The 16,467-nt window shown below is 36.8% G+C and overlaps 1 protein-coding gene across 3 annotated transcripts in view; it reads left to right on the top strand.

Moving 5' to 3' along the window:
- LOC145269339 (uncharacterized) overlaps positions 1-16,467 on the top strand; it is a 170,450-nt gene that overhangs the window by 72,011 nt on the left and 81,972 nt on the right. The window contains exon 2 of one of the 3 annotated variants that reach the window (XR_013864990.1): positions 3,621-5,790. The exons of the other annotated variants lie outside the window; for them this stretch is intronic. The gene's annotated coding sequence lies outside the window, so the exon portion shown is untranslated. Of the gene's footprint in view, positions 1-3,620; positions 5,791-16,467 lie in introns of those variants that run through there. 3 annotated transcript variants of the gene reach the window in all.

Raw genomic sequence — 16,467 nt, forward strand, 5'->3', positions numbered from 1 at the left:
CATTTTTGCTGATGACACTACCATCTATGGTAGCACATCTAAGACAGTAAACGACCAAGTTCTCTCCAATTCTCTCTTCTCTGAACTTGATCACGTTGTACAATGGGGAAAGGAGTGGCTGGTTACTTTTAATGCATCTAAAACCAAGCTTCTATCTTTACATCATCAACGTTCTGATCCCCATCTGGCATCAATTAAAATGAATGGCTCTCGTCTTGGGGAGGCCTCAAGTTTTGACAGGCTTCTGGGCTTGACCTTTACTCTTGATCTTAAATGGAATACGTACATCAAATCTAAGAAATCCTTTATGTTTTTATGATATGACATTCTGTCAGGTTGATTTGAACCACATAGAAAATTGGTTGTGTGCGCACATGACACAGAAACACCTAGATATCATGAAGATTAAGTTTTCATCAAACTGTCTTTGAGTGTGTTTACACTTTGCATGTTGAGAATTCCAAGATACGATTTTCTTTGCTTTCTAACACTTTTTAAGAATATAAATTTTTTTATTCTGAACATTCAAGATTATGAAACACTTTTGCATGATACAAGATTTTATTGAGATCTATAGTTTTATCAGCAGCAACTGTAACATCGCATGACTAAAAGAATTTTATTGAAACAAAACTAGTTATTGGTAAACTTAAGAACCACCTGTGGTAAACTTGACAAGGAACGGGAACACTCATTTCAGTATACTTTCCTCTATTTTTCTAGATAGTATTTCAATATCACATCCATAACTTACGATAAGTTTCCAGACTTTTTTGTACAGGTACTTTTATTGATAATACACACATAAAACTCTAGTCCCCTTTGAAATAATCTCCTCCGGCTGTAATGTACCATTCCAATAACTTCTGGAAAGCTCCATGGAAGTCCTGTTGTGTGAGCATGTCAGTGACCCTCATCGCAGCCTCTTCCATCTCCTCGTCCCATAAGAACAGCCTTCAAGGTTTCCCTGTTACTTAGAGAATAACCAAAAGTCACAGTAAGCAAGGTCTTGACAATAGGTAAGGTAAGAAAGTGTCTTGATGCGCATCTTCGTTAAATAGTCTGTGACAAGGTTGGAGTTGTAAAGTGGTGCATTGTCCTGGTGGAAACAACACTGACCTTATTTCAACAGTGCTGGCCTCTTCTGATGGAATCTCTTCCTGAACTCCATTAAAACCTCAACATAGTATTTTTTGTTGACTGTTTGTCAAGTGGGAACCCAGTGCGTGCAGATCATGCCACTGTTGTCAAAAAAAAGGGGATCATTATAAGTTTCTGGGTGGATTTGCTCTTCTCGTCTTCTGGGGTCTGAGAAAGTCAGCATGTTTCCACTGGGGCCGCTGTCTCTTTGTCTCTGGGTCATAGTAGTAGAGTCAGCTTTCATTGCAGGTCGTTATCTACTGCTATCAAGAACTATCATTAAGAACTGCAGTATCTGAATTAATGAACTCAATCATCTCCTCACTATCAACGCAATGTCTTTCTTTCTGATTTTCTCTGAACACTCTTGAGATAAACTTTGTGCAAATGTTCCGTAGCTTCAGTTCCTCACAAATGATTGTGTGTACAGTTCTCACAATGACATGAAACTGTGAAATATTATCTATTTTTTTACATAGGCATTTCCACTTATCAAGGCCAAGTGGCCACTCAAGGATAAGGGTTAAAGAGTGTACAGTAGTCAATTGGACAATATAGTAATCCTTAGTAATGGAAATTCAGTAAATTTGTTAACTTCTATGGAACGGCTCATCAAAAACTTGTTTATGTTAGACTTGAAGACAACTATATTGTAGTCAGCTGGAAAGCGAGAAAATGGAAAACAATTCCATAGCCGTACAGTTCTATAGACACACAACAATTTTTATTCATGAAGTTCTTTATTTTATTTAATCAACTCTGGTGTTCTGACTTCCTTAAACCCCCCACACCTCTCACCATACTTCACAAACTCCCTGCCTTCGTTGCATCTCTTATACCACTCCAAAATGATGCTCGATTCATGCAAGATGGTCCAAAAGCAGTATGATCCATTCCATACGTTTCTTCAGCATTTTTCCAAGTTTAAAACAGAATTCTATTGCATACTCTTTTTCTAAAGATTCCTAACGTCCAGATTGCATTTTTGAAATTCACCAGCTGTGACAATCAGGTATATTCCAAATCCTGCTGGAGGTGTTCATTTGAATGTGAAATCATAAAAATTGGTCAGTCATCTCATAATATGTATAGCAATCACATACTGAATTTAAAATAACTGTACAAAAAGTTTGGAAACTTATTAAAAGCACCTCATCACTCCAGTGACTCAATTTGTGTATAGTTGGAATGAGTGAGTTTTGTTTTCATTTTCGACTTTGCGATGAGTTATATAAATGATCGATTTCCTATGCTCTGTAACAATTTGCTATAAATTGGTGAAATTTAATTAGTTTTATTAAACAATTCACATATACTTATACAATAAATCATAGGAATTTGATCATTACAATCGGGAGAGCAGAAATCATATATTGGTGCCGTGACCAGGATAATATAACGTCTTTTGTGACGACTTGATCTCCCTAAGATGAAACACAAAGAAGGCCGCAGTGGCAACACAGTGACAAGAAAGTCTTTTTTTAAAGTTCGTCTAGTATTAATGTTTTTCATTGTGTCCAGTCCCTATTGCAGATATCAATATAACGTTTTCAACCCACATGATGTGTAGTTCTAGGTTGTTAGGACCTCCACTAAAATACTGCGATGCTGCTCCAGTCGCTATGACGAGATAGAGTTAATATGACGGTAGCATCAGTAGTTAATAGTCTCTTTTATCCTTAGCAGTTTGACATTTTGTATCCAATATAGTATTTTATTTGTCCGTACCATTTTCTAGGTTCATATTTAATATCGATTATTTTTAAAATATTGATGAAATGTTGATATCAAGATTAATTACATCATTTTAATTTGTATCTTTTTCATGGTTGTTTTATATATGTATCGTAAACTTTGCCTGTATTTTTTATTTTCTTCTGTGCCACAAGTTTTGATATTTTTGATTGTGCGTTGTTTAAGTTGATAACTTGGATAAAATATATTCACTGTTTTTTTTGTTGGAAGAGGTAGAAAAAAGAATATTTTACAAACAACTAAAGATAATTTCCTTTAAAAGGGTAAATTTTCTATATACACAAACCAAAGATTATTAGAAAAACTAAACTTTGTGGATTTTCATTTTTGAGAAAATTTATAAAGATCAATGAATATATACAAGACACAGTTTACTATCATCATTATTTCTTAAATTAATATTGAATATTTGTCTTGTCATCTTATTTGTGTTAAAAGAAACAATTCATTCATGACTCACATTTAACATAACCTTCTCAAAGATAAATAAGGTAAATGTTTCTTAATAAATATAGATACAAAAAATTTATTTTTGACAAAAAATAATGTTCAAATTATAACATTTACGTGAATAAAGCATTATTGTATAATTTTTGATAATCAAGTAAACATTTAGTTTTCCACAAAACATAAATATCTCCTATATATTTGAGTTATACAAATAATGAGAGTGAAAACAATAATGAAATTCTTTGAAATTGTGTTAATCTTTTATTTATCTACAGATTTACTTTTTTGGCTGAGAAAACAGAAACCTTTTTTCCTGCAAACTTTGTTGATCTTCATTTTGCAAAATGCTTCAACTAAATGAATACATGCCGATACAAAATCAGGTGAAAGCATTTTCTTGTGATATTTGCGGATCATCATTTTCATTAAAAACATCCTTAACTATTCATATGCGAACACACACTGGAGAAAAACCATATTCATGTGAAATGTGTGATTCTTCATTTTCTGACAGATCAAATTTGACAACTCATATACGATCACACACTGGCGAGAAACCATTTTCCTGCGGAATTTGCAAATCTTCATTTTCTACAAGATCACGTTTAACTCGACATCTGCTCGTGCACACGGGGGAAAAATCATTTTCATGTGAAATATGTGGATCTGCATTTGCTACAAAAGCACATTTAACTCGACACCTTCGCACCCACACTGGCGAGAAGCCATTTTCCTGTGAAATTTGCGAATTTTCATTTTCTGCAAAATCACATTTAACTCGACATTTGCTTGTGCACACGGGGGAAAAATCATTTATATGTCAGATATGTGAATCTGCTTTTGCTGAGAAATCAACTTTAATCACACATTTTCGGACACACACAGGTGAAAAACCATTTTCCTGTGAGATATGTGGAAAATCATTTTCTCAAAAATCAATTTTGATGCGTCATCATCAAACACACACTGGACATAAACCATTTTCATGTGAAACGTGTGGTAGATCGTTTTCTATGAAATCAATTTTGATTCGTCACACTCGAACACACACTGGAGAAAAACCATTTGCATGTGAAATTTGCAACTCTTCATTTTCAGCAAAATCAAATTTAAATCGACACATGCGTGTACACACTGGGTAGAATGGGAAAAGATAACTAAATATCAGGACCTAAAAAATTATCTAAAAAAAACATGGTCTCTGAAAGAAATAAACATCATACCAGTTGTGACGGGAGCAACTAGACATATAAAAAATAACCTTCAGAAATACTTAGAAGTAATCCCTGGAAAACTAAGCTGTAAGAAAATACAGATAGCAGCCATAAAGGGAACAGTGTCTATTCTTAAAAGAGCCCTTGGATATAAATTTAAACTGTAATAGAATCAAGTGTTATCGCCAGGAAGTTTCCCTCTTAAATTTGTGAAAAATCACCTTTAACTACAGACACGCATGCTATACTGGAAATAGAATGATCTAAAAACATTGTACTGGTTGTGATAGGCTTAATAAAAAAAGAACCTTCAGAAAAACTTAGAAGCAATCCCTGAAAGACCAAGCTCTAACAAAATACAAATAAAAGCCATAAAGTGATCAGCATCTATTCTTAAAAATAAATTAAAATCATAATGGAATCAAGTGAAGGAGTTAGCTCCCTTGATCTTTTAAATCAAGTGTTAGCTCTAGGAGGAGTTAGCTCCTTTGATCTTTTAAAACTAAATTAAGTAAAATAGGGACAAATAATTTTATTCTAAAATATGTGAATCTACATTTTCTGACAAATCAACTTTGACTGCACACACGTTTACACGCTTGGAAGAAGTCTATCATTCTCAAGCTATAGACAAGAATGGCAAAATTTTATTTGACGAGGAAAGACATAATTTAGACCGACTAAACCAAGGCTTATTCACAAATAGCTTAAAAAGATAGTTGGCTTTAATCAAGTAGTCATTGGAGGTTTTGCCATTTTGAAATTCTGAGCCGGTCTGACCTAAATCAAATGTTCTGAGCGATGTCCTGAATGACAGATATTTTTCTATGAGAAATATCCAGACAAGGACATTCTAAAAGAAAGGTTAACTTGCGGGGAAAATATAATTTCTTGGTATGCGGAAATTTTCAAAGATACTGAAAAATCAAAACACTGTACTATGTGTAAGGATGTCGTGCCTAATCAATAACTCTGTTCCTGTGATTGCAATTATAGATATATCACTACAACCCCTGCATCGCAGTAATTAGAGAGGCAGGAAATCTCAGCTCAACATGCCTCATCAACATCGTTCCAAAACTTTTGCATTAGAACAAACTAATAAAGCATGTTTACATTTTTTATTAAAAATATATATTAATCTTTTAACATAAAAATAATCTTTTACATGTATATATTCAGACATAGTTTTGTGTCCTTGCAAATGTCGAATAAATAAATGAAATTCTTATTTACAGTCTCGAAAATTATGAGTTTTAAACTTTTGATCTCAAACTTTTAGTTACTAAAAGCATGTTTTTAAAAGAAATAATGGTGCTTATGCAGACAAAGTTGTATTTTTATATTTTCAAGTTAAATTCTAGTTTTATGTTATCTTTTGTTTATTGAATTGTGGGGTGAAAGTACATCCTCCTCTCCCAATGCTAAGAATGTGTTTCTAAGTAATAACATTATTTCTGCATTTGCATGGTACCTTCTCTGTATAAAAACACCAAAATAATAACAAATCATAGAACTCTTTGCTATGGCATTCTTTTAGTGTTTCGGTAAATAAGAAGTTATGTTATTTCTTTAATCTGAGACAAGCAGAAATTATTGTTTGATTTTGAAAACAGCTGTCTATAAAAGTTTGTTTGTTAACTATGTGTACACAACAAACATTTTTATATATGGAGCAAATGAATATTTCTACACTCTATATACACACATTAGATATCAAAGATACTGTGATATACACTGCTAGACGATTCACACAAGTAAGAAATACAGACATTTATACATACAAGATACACGTACACACACATGTATACACCCACCAGCAACATACCAGCAGGTCTCCCTGTAATGCCCAGTCATAAAATATGCTTAAATATCATATTTTAAGTCATAACATTTATAAAAAAAGATTCAGCTATTTATTTTTTAATAATACAGATGCAAAATGTACTTTTTTTTGGTTTGAGGTAGGGTTTATTTTAAAATAATCTGTAAAAAAAAACATTCAGAATCAGTACATAAATCAGTAACTTTCTAAATATATAGAAAAACACTCCCTTTGTTGGTTTCTCCAATTTGAAAATACTCTTTTCTTTCCTCTGTGCATATTTGTGTGGTTTATGTAGGCGGATTTCTTGGAAAAAAAATAGAATTACACTCTTCACAAGAAATGTCTTTTCAGAAGGCTCCTCCATTGTCTTAGGACATTTTTTAAAGAAAAATAAAAAATATACTTTACAGAAAAAAGTCAACAAATATTCTACTACATAGAAATACTCTCTTTTTGTTGGTCTAATTTAAAATACTCCTTTCATATAATAGCTCAATTTGTAAATAAAACTATAAATTATGACAAAAGCAGTTTATATTATTCGCTAGCAGGTTGCTTGCTGTTGCCCGGTTGTAACATATGCTTTAATATGATAGAAAAAGAACCTTTATATAAAAAAAGAGTCATATACTTTTTATTAAATATACAGATGCAAGGTGTTGGTTTTTTTGTTTGTGTAAAGGTTTACTTAAAAATACAAGTTAAGGTTAAGAGGAGATAAAAATGCATCAAAAAGGCGAGGAGCAGAAAGAAAAACATGTGCTGAGTAAGATGTGTGACCCCGTTGTGGTGGAGTCAAGCTGGCAAACGAAATGTGTAGAAAAAAACAAGAGGCATATTTCCTTTCTACACCAATTTCTGTGGCACAAAAACTAAAACTCTGTCTTTTCACGCTGACGTATTCCAAAGCACCTTACGTCACAAACATGTTTTTTTTTCATCCAATCGGATTACGAAGAAAGCAAATTTTAAAAAATATTTTTTCCAACAGATTTAGTAGAGCCGGTTGAAATAAGATTATTTTTATGGAAAGATAACAATGCACGAGATGCAGTTTAAAGGAGTCATGATATGAACTCCATTTTTTATTCTTCTGAAAACCCGTTCTAAACGAAAGTGGTTCTATATTTAGAACTCTGTTCCTTCTAATCAGGATTCGGTTCTGGGGTTCAGGAAGGAGTGAGTCACTCTCGGCAACAGCACGTTTCTGCCCTCTTCTTTTCCAATCGACCACACCTGGCCTCTCGCCACCAATGTCACACTGCACAATCCGAACGTCAGCAATACAAAATTCTTTTCAAGAGGAGATGTTCACGACTCTTTTCTCTCTGCTCCCCCAGGGAATTTTTCCCTGCTTTTATATCCTCCTATCTAGAAAATAAAGGAAGAGACAGGAAAAAATAGCTTCTCCTATCATGCTCTGCCTTCCCAAGATGCCTTTTGCGTATACAAATGTGCTGGCCATCTTTTCCTTTCCCCCCCCCCCAAAGAGCGATGGAGATACGCCCCGTACGTTTCTTTCTTTTTTTCTTCTTTTCTAACCATATACCCCACATTCCTTAGAGAGTTCGCTAAGGGGAGGTAACTGTTCATACTATCACATCCCGCTTCTTTCAATAATTCGATGAAAAGATAGAAAAAGGAAAATAGTTATAAACCGATGAGACAAAATCAAAGATAAATAAGAAAAGTCAATCAGTAATTGTTTCATCTCTAAATCTTTTGGGGGTCTGATAATACGTCCAGATCTGGTGGTTGTGTGGTTGTATAAGTCTGTTACCCCATAGGGTATTTGTTTAACTGGTGACTGTTGCCTTTGTGTGTTGTTTGTTTCTATACTGGACGAACAGTCTCTGGCAGGCTCCTGAAAAACCTCAGTGAAGTCTACCTCTGGACATGATGGTCTTCTGAAGGGGTCTACTCTAAGGTACTGGCGATTTCGATGCAGAAAGGGGTCTATACTATGTACGACCTCGGTTCTTGGCCCATTTTTGTGACAAGTGCAGGGGGACCACTCGCCCGCTTTTTTATCTAACATACGTACAGGTTGTCCGATGTGCAGTCTGGGCAGATCTTTTGCATGTTGACCGTGGTACATCTTCTGATTTTCTTGCCTCTGATACATTGTGAGTCATGAGTAAGTTGCTGTAAAGAGAAGTAATCAACCATCTCAGCAAAAACAACCTGCTTAGTGACATACAATATAGTTTCCATTCAAATCTCTCGATGGAGGCAACCTTTCTAGGGCAATAGCTCTTGACATATCAAAGGCCTTTGATAGGGTATGACATAAAGGTTTACTTCACAAGATCTCCAGCTATGTTATAGCTGGAAATGTCTTCTCAATTATTAAATCATTTCTCTCGGATAGTTTCATAAGAGTAGTAGTTTATGGGCAAAAATCAGAAACTCACAGTATTTATGCTGGAGTCCCTCAGGGGTCCATCCTGATCTACATTAATGATCTTCCAAATCATATCCTTACAGCATTCGTAGACATCTATGGCATCTATGGTAGCACATCTAATACTGTAAACGACCAAGTTTTCTCCGATTCTCTCTCTTCTGATTTTGAGCACCTGGTACAATGGGGAAAGGAGTGACTGGTTACTTTTAATGCATCTAAAACCAAGCTTCTATCTTTACATTGTCAACCTTCTGAATCAATTGAAATGAATGGCTCTCCTCTTGGGAAGGCCTCATGTTTTGACAAGCTTCTGGGCTTGACCTTTACTCCTGATCTTAAATGGAACACATACATTAAATCTGTTGCCAAGGCCGCTGGAAAAATGGTGGAATCCTTCGAGTAGATATCTCACTGATGATTCAAATCTCTATCTATATAAGAGCCAGGTACGTCCAAGGATTGAGTACTGTTGCCACATCTTGACAGGAGCTGCTAGAAAGGACTTGTCCTGCCTTGATAGAATTCAAAATAGACTTTGTAGCCTCATAGGAGATGTCCTTTTCTCTTACCTGCAACCTCTATCTCACAGAAGAGATGCTGCGAGTTTGTCTCTGCTTTATCATTATTTTCATGGCAAGTACTCGACTGAGCTTCAATCTATGGTCCCCTCTCGCCAAACTTTTACAAGAAACACTTGTCTAGCTGAAAACACTATCAATAATTCCCCCCACTTTTTCTTAGAACTGCACTGCTGTGGAATTGTCTTCCATTTTCCTTCTTTCCAACTGACTACAATATGGTTGTCTTCAAGTCCAACGTAAACAAGTCCTTGATGAGCCGTTCTACTTAAGTTAAAAAATTTACCGAATTTCCATTACTAACGATTACTATATTGTCCAATTGACTACTGTACACTCTTAACCCTTATTCTCGAGTGGTTTCTGAGTCTTGATAAGTGATTATGCATATGTAAAAAAAAATCTCCTTGCTAGCGTTCTGGCTGGTACATTTGACTAGGATGTTCCCAACTAGCTTCCTTTAGTATAGGAGTTCCCCTAGTGATAGAATGGCATGATCTAGAGGAGTCAAACGAAGGCATACGATATTCAAGTCACGACCACTTGACCCAGTTCTTTTGAGTGCAGATTTCACTGTCTGGACAAAGCGCTCTGCAAAGCCATTTGACTGCGGAAACCTGGGTGAAGACGTGGGATGTTCAAAACCCCATTCTTTTGCGAATTGCTTGAAATAAATGGAGCTGAAGTGTGGACCATTCTCACTTATCACTTCCTCTGGAATTCCTTGTTCTCCAAATATTTGCTTTGTACGTTTGATGACTTCATGACTGGAGAACTCTTTTAGCAATCTCACAAATGGGAACTTGAAATAATAGTCCACAATGAGCATAAAGCTGAGGCCGTCAATGTTCCAATGCCCTCTATCTGTCATGGCCTCACCGAAATCTTGTGGGGCATCAGGGGTTCAGCACTCTGTGCATTCTGGTGCTACTGACAAATGGTACGATGTTGTCTATGTCTTTGTTAATGTTGTCCCCGAAAACACAACTTTTTGCTTGGAGTTTACATTTCTCCATCCTCTGGTGTCCATAATGTATTTTCTGTAATACCTCTTGTTGCATTGATTTGGATATTATTATTCAGTTTGATTTTAATAATATGTCATTTTCGATGGACAGTTCATCCCAATAGAGCCAATAAGGTCTCATATTTTTGTCCACTTCTCTGAGTGTGTCAGGCCAACCTCTTTAAATAATCTCCCTCAATACACATAGTGTGGTATCCTCGTTTGTTGCTTGGTTTAACTGAGCCAGTTTTGGAGTTGAAATTGAACAAAATCTATCCTCAGGTCCAAGTCAATAACTTTTTTGTTTGGTAGCCTTGAGAATCCATCTACCAGTGACATATCTTTCCCAGGGCAATATACGATTGTTATGTCATATCCCTGCAAACGTAATAGCATGCACTGGAGGTGAGTAGGAGCTGCAACCAAATTTTTTAAGTTGATCATTTCCAGAAGCTTATGATCACTTTCCACCTGGAACGCACTTCCATAGATATAAATCCGGGATCGTTAACAGCCAAAAACAACTGCAAGGAGCTCCCATTCTATGTTGGCATAGCGTTGCTCAATCTCTGTTAAAGATTTGGATGCAAATGCTATGGGTTTACCTTCTTGAAGGAGAGTTGCACCAAGTCCTCTACTTGATGCATTGATCCGGATAACCGTTTGCTTTGAAGGGTCAACGTATGATAGCAGCATATTTTTGCAAATGAGATCCTTGACTTGCTGAAGGGATCTCTGGTGATTTTCTGTCCACTGGTACTCCACTTCTTTTTTTTAGGAGATCTCTTAAAGGTGCTGTGAGATCTGACAGGTGTGGAATGAAAGGTGCCATATATGTGATGATTCCCAGCATCCTCTGCAGGTCAGTGGTGATCAATGGACTAGGTAACATTTTTATTTCTGCTACCTTGCTGGGATCAGGGTGCATACCATTCTGATCATAGATTGCGCCAAAAAAATGAATTTGTTTCTCATTAGTGGCACACTTTTCACGATTGAAACAAAGTCCTTCTGTGATGATCGGTGTAGTAGTAATCGATCCTTGCTAAATATCGATTATTACTGTCGTTAGGTTGAGGGATGGATAGCGATTAAGGAGAGAGAGCAAAACGAATGCCCGAAATCATGCTTGGTAAATATACAGACTGACTATCCCCGGATGTCACCAGGGGCCGTAACTCCAGTGACACTAGAGGTTATCTCCCTTTGTTATTTTAGACATTACATTGCTTTTTTTAATATGTATCAAAGAGTATTCAAACATGATGTGTCTGGAGTAATTGTGCCAATGGGTCGAACTTCTGTGCGAGGGGAGATCTGTCAACCTAAGTGAAGAAAATGATAATTATGAATTATTATTACAAGGTGTTTGGGCATTTTGTAATCAAATATTTCGGGTGGCCGTCATATTCAGACTAAACGCCTGATGTTTGAAGAGTGTTGTCCTTAACTTTTGGTGGTATTGTCGCTTGTGTTGGTCCCTCATCCTCAGATGAGGAGTATTCGGGTTGGTTATGTGTAGGGTTTTTTAGTGGCTTAGGGATTTTTTGAAGAAGCTAGCATTTCTTGTAATTTGGTTGCCCTTGTGTGTGGCAGTGATCATGGACCCCTTTTTCTTTGTTGTTGTCAGCGGGTGAGGTTGGTAGGATGTGAGTTCCTTTGAGGTGAGGTCGCTTTAAATGATGACTGTATCACCCACACTCAGATTGTTTTCTGTCAGCCTATTTCTTTATCGTTTCCTTGGCTTGGGTGTCACGTTCACTAATGTAACTGTCTCCAGTTATAGGTGTAACTACGTGTAGCAGACGGTTTTTTATGGTCCGGCCAAATAGAATTGAAGCTGGGGAAACACCTGTTGTAGAGTGTGGTGTTGTCCGGTAGTCTAACAGGAATTCAAATAACTCTTGCCTCCAGCTTTGACCTTTGATTAGGGCAGCTTTGATGGATTGTTTTACAGTGTACATAAATCGTTCTGTTTCAGCATTAGCCTGGGGCCATAGAGGTGTTATCTTCCTGTGTCTGAATCCAGTGATGGAGGCGTATGCTTTGAAATCATAGCTGCTGAAGGGTGGACCATTGAGAGATACTGGTACTCCAAATTCGGCAAATATCTTATCCAAACGGGGTATGACCGAGTTTATTGAGATAGAGTCCAGGATGTCGACAACAACGTAGCGCGAGTACTCATCTGTGAGAGCAAGAAGATACTTTCCATTCTGGAGGTGTCCAAAGTCAGCACTTACTTCTGTCTATCGGGCTGCTGGTAGCGGAGACATTTTCTGTGGCTCCCTTGCCGTTTTGTGGGTGCTGATCTGGCAGGTGTGGCAGTTCCTGATATTTTCTTCTACCAAGGGCTGCATATTTTTTAACCGGGCCTTTTCCCGGAGGAGGGTCATGGATTTCACGATGCCCTGATGGCTGGTATGTGCTATTTTGGCAGCTTTGTCTTGTAGGGCTTCAGCTAGTAATATCCGGCGTCCCTTCAGAATGATGCTGTCCTTGTATGTTAGTGACAGTTCATCACAGTTGGCATGTAGGATGTGAAATGTGGGTTTGTTTATGCCATCAATCTCACCATGCCATTTGTCGATGAGAATAGCTTGAATGACGGTGTTCAGTATCTTATCTTTTGCAGTTTCCACTGCGACTTCATCGATTGTCATTGCTTTGGGAGTTGAAGTCGAGAGAATGTAGTTTATATATTCCTCCGCTATTTTCTGTTCCCTGTTGCTTGGCGGCAGATGCATTGGATAGCAGCTGAGATAGTCAGCTGGGCTGTCATGGCCTGGTTGGTATATGACAGTCATATTGTATGGTTGTGTTCTCAAAACCCAACATTTGATGTGTGCTGATATTTGCGAGCACTTGTTGTTGAAGATTGATGTTAAGGGCTTATGATCTGTATGGACCGTAATTGGGGCTCCAAAAATACATATGTGAAAGTGTTCACATGCTTGTTCTGTTTGGGAGTACCTTTGTTCGACTGTAGATAGTGCCCGGCTTGCGAATAGTACTACCTGTCCATCTTGTGATAATATCGCAGATATACCTATGGAACTGGCATCGGTATGTATTTTGGTGTGTTTATTGGGATCGAAGTAGGCAAGTAAGCATGCTTTGCTCAAGGCCTCCCTGAGGTTTTGTAAACATTCAGTGTTGTGTTCAGTCCAGGACCACTGCATGTTCTTTTTTGTTAGTTGACGTAGTTCATGGGTCAGGGTTGCGTAGTTTGGAATGAACTGTGCACCACAAAATTTAGTCATTCGCAACAAACTTCTGACTTCTGATGGGCTTTTGAGTCTGGTCATGCTCTTCTTGGGTTTTTCACAAAAACAATGACATCATCGATCATCCCTAGAATTCCAGGACACTTTTCCACGATCATGTCCATCTTATGGATAAACACATCCTGAGACATAACTAGACCAAAAGGCATCCATTGAAAACAAAATCTTCCAAAAGGGGAGTTGAAGGTAGTCAACAGTTATGAGTTATCGAGTTTGATGAACCAATATCCATTTTTGTCATCCAATTTAGAAAAATATTTGGCACAGAGAGTTTATGTGCAAGTTCTCCCATTAAAGAGGTCTTGTAATGACATCTTACGATAGCCTTGTTTAAATCTTTTGGATCTAAACAGAGGCGGAGTTTTCCATTGCCTTTACGCACATAGACCAAACTGCTGACACATTCTGTAGGCTCAGTTAATTTTCGTATAACACCTTGCTTCACCATATTCTCCAACTAGATCTGGATTTCTTCCCTCATATGTATAGGACATTTCTTCCCTTATATCTTTAGGACATTTCTTCCCTCATATCATTAGGACATTTCTTCCCTCATGTGTATAGGACATTTCTTCCCTCATGTGTATAGGACATTTCTTTCCTCATGTGTATAGGACATTTCTTTCCTCATGTGTATAGGACATTTCTTTCCTCATGTGTATAGGACATTTCTTTCCTCATGTGTATAGGACATTTCTTTCCTCATGTGTATAGGACATTTCTTCCCTCATGTGTTTAGGACATTTCTTCCCTCATGTGTATAGGACATTTCTTCCCTCATGTGTATAGCACATTTCTTCCCTCATGTGTATAGGACATTTCTTCCCTCATGTGTATAGGGCATTTCTTCCCCCATGTGTATAGGGCATTTCTTCCCCCATGTATATAGGGCATTTCTTCCCCCATGTATATAGGGCACTTCTTCCCCCATGTGTATAGGGCATTTCTTCCCTCATGTGTATAGGACATTTCTTCCCTCATGTATATAGGACATTTCTTCCCTCATGTGTATAGGACATTTCTTCCCTCATGTGTATAGGACATTTCTTTCCTCATGTGTATAGGACATTTCTTCCCTCATGTGTATAGGACATTTCTTCTCTCATGTGTATAGGACATTTCTTCCCTCATGTGTATAGCACATTTCTTCCCTCATGTGTATAGCACATTTCTTCCCTCATGTGTATAGGACATTTCTTCCCTTATATGTATAGGACATTTCTTCCCTCATGTGTATAGGACATTTCTTTCCTCATGTGTATAGGACATTTTCTCTGTGCATGTATACCAGGGTGGTTGTCTAGGTGTAGCAGAATCTTTGTAGGAATTTTTGACACCCCTAACACGAAACTGCGAATAAAATATTAAAAAACTTATCATTTTTCTTTTAAAAGTGGGTTGTTTATTGTCTTTATTGATTATACTTCCAAAATAAATTAATTATTTATTTTAATAATTATTAAAGTTGTTTTAAAAGTAATAGAAATTTTTTTAAAATAGTAATGAATTTTACGAACTCAATAATTTTCCATTTTTAAACTTTAAAATCTATCAAAATTTTTCTATTGATTCTATTTTTACGATATTTTCAGGGTTAATGTGAAATTTTATGCTCTTTCTAATAAACTGAATATAATATTTTAGACAAACTTTTTTTTTAATTCACGCCCCTACCCCATTTTCAAGTGTCTATTAAAAAGTAAATAATTAATTTACTCACCAAAGTGTTATATATCACAAATTAAAGAAAAAAGGTCAATAAATAATATATTCAAATTTAAAACAAAAAAAAAGTAGAGTTTTTTTTAGAAATTTACCTTTAAAGTTCGAAGTTTAAACCCTTTTTTTTTAAACCACGTTGTTTGTTTTTTCGTTTGTTTTTTTTTTAATTTTTAATGAAACCTTGGTCCTTGCTCTTTTAATTGAAAAAAAAAATTAGGGCTTGAATTACATTTTTCGAGTAGCTTGAATTACATTTTTCGAGTAGCTTGGAAAAACGGGGTGGAATTATTCACTATTTTTCACGAAATTTCTGACACACCTAGTGGTTGTCTGGTTTCAGGACAATATGATATTCACCCTAAAAATTGCCGATATTGTCAAAACGATCTGCGTACATATTTACCAGATCATGTGTTGATCTTATTGAGACTGGAGTTCCCTGTGTCGCACAGTGTAGAGTTACCCATTTAAGATCTCTGGTACATCAACCACATAGAATTGGGTATCCAGCCATGGGGAGTTTTTATACTTGCACCTAAAAGTTGTGGTGCCATAACAGTTTATCCTGGTATTGTTGTAGGCTGTTAACAGACACTGTGTTGAGGTGAGTGATCCGGGCATTGGATTTCCAGCTTCGTCTATACTGTTAGGGTACATGTTGCGGAATATGCGGATAGGCAATGTGTTTGCTTGTGCCCCTGTATCTACTTTCAGGTTGAAGGTATGAGTGCCTGGTGGTCCTTTAGCTTGATGCTTAGATCAACAAACGCCCCATTTCGCGGATCTTTCATGATTGCTGACTTTCCGCTGTTAGTTGTGATGGAGCTAAAGGTGAGGTTCTCCATTGCCGTGCCTGTGTCAGTCATGGCTTGGTCGTCGTGTTTGGCGACGCTGTTTATTTTCTTGCCAAAATCCCGTTGTTGGTTATGACTGTTGTGCCAGGGACTTCCTTGTTGTCTCTTGGTTTTGTGCTTCCCTGAGATGCAAACTGTAGCCCAGTGACCTGTTTTGCCACATGTGTGGCAATGACAGGGCAATGTTCTTTGCCAAAACGGTGACTGCATTCACAATTTTTGCAGG

Source organism: Euprymna scolopes, chromosome 45, assembly GCF_053919585.1.
Source record: "Euprymna scolopes isolate OS-2025 chromosome 45, ASM5391958v1, whole genome shotgun sequence".
Taxonomy (NCBI): domain Eukaryota; kingdom Metazoa; phylum Mollusca; class Cephalopoda; order Sepiida; family Sepiolidae; genus Euprymna; species Euprymna scolopes.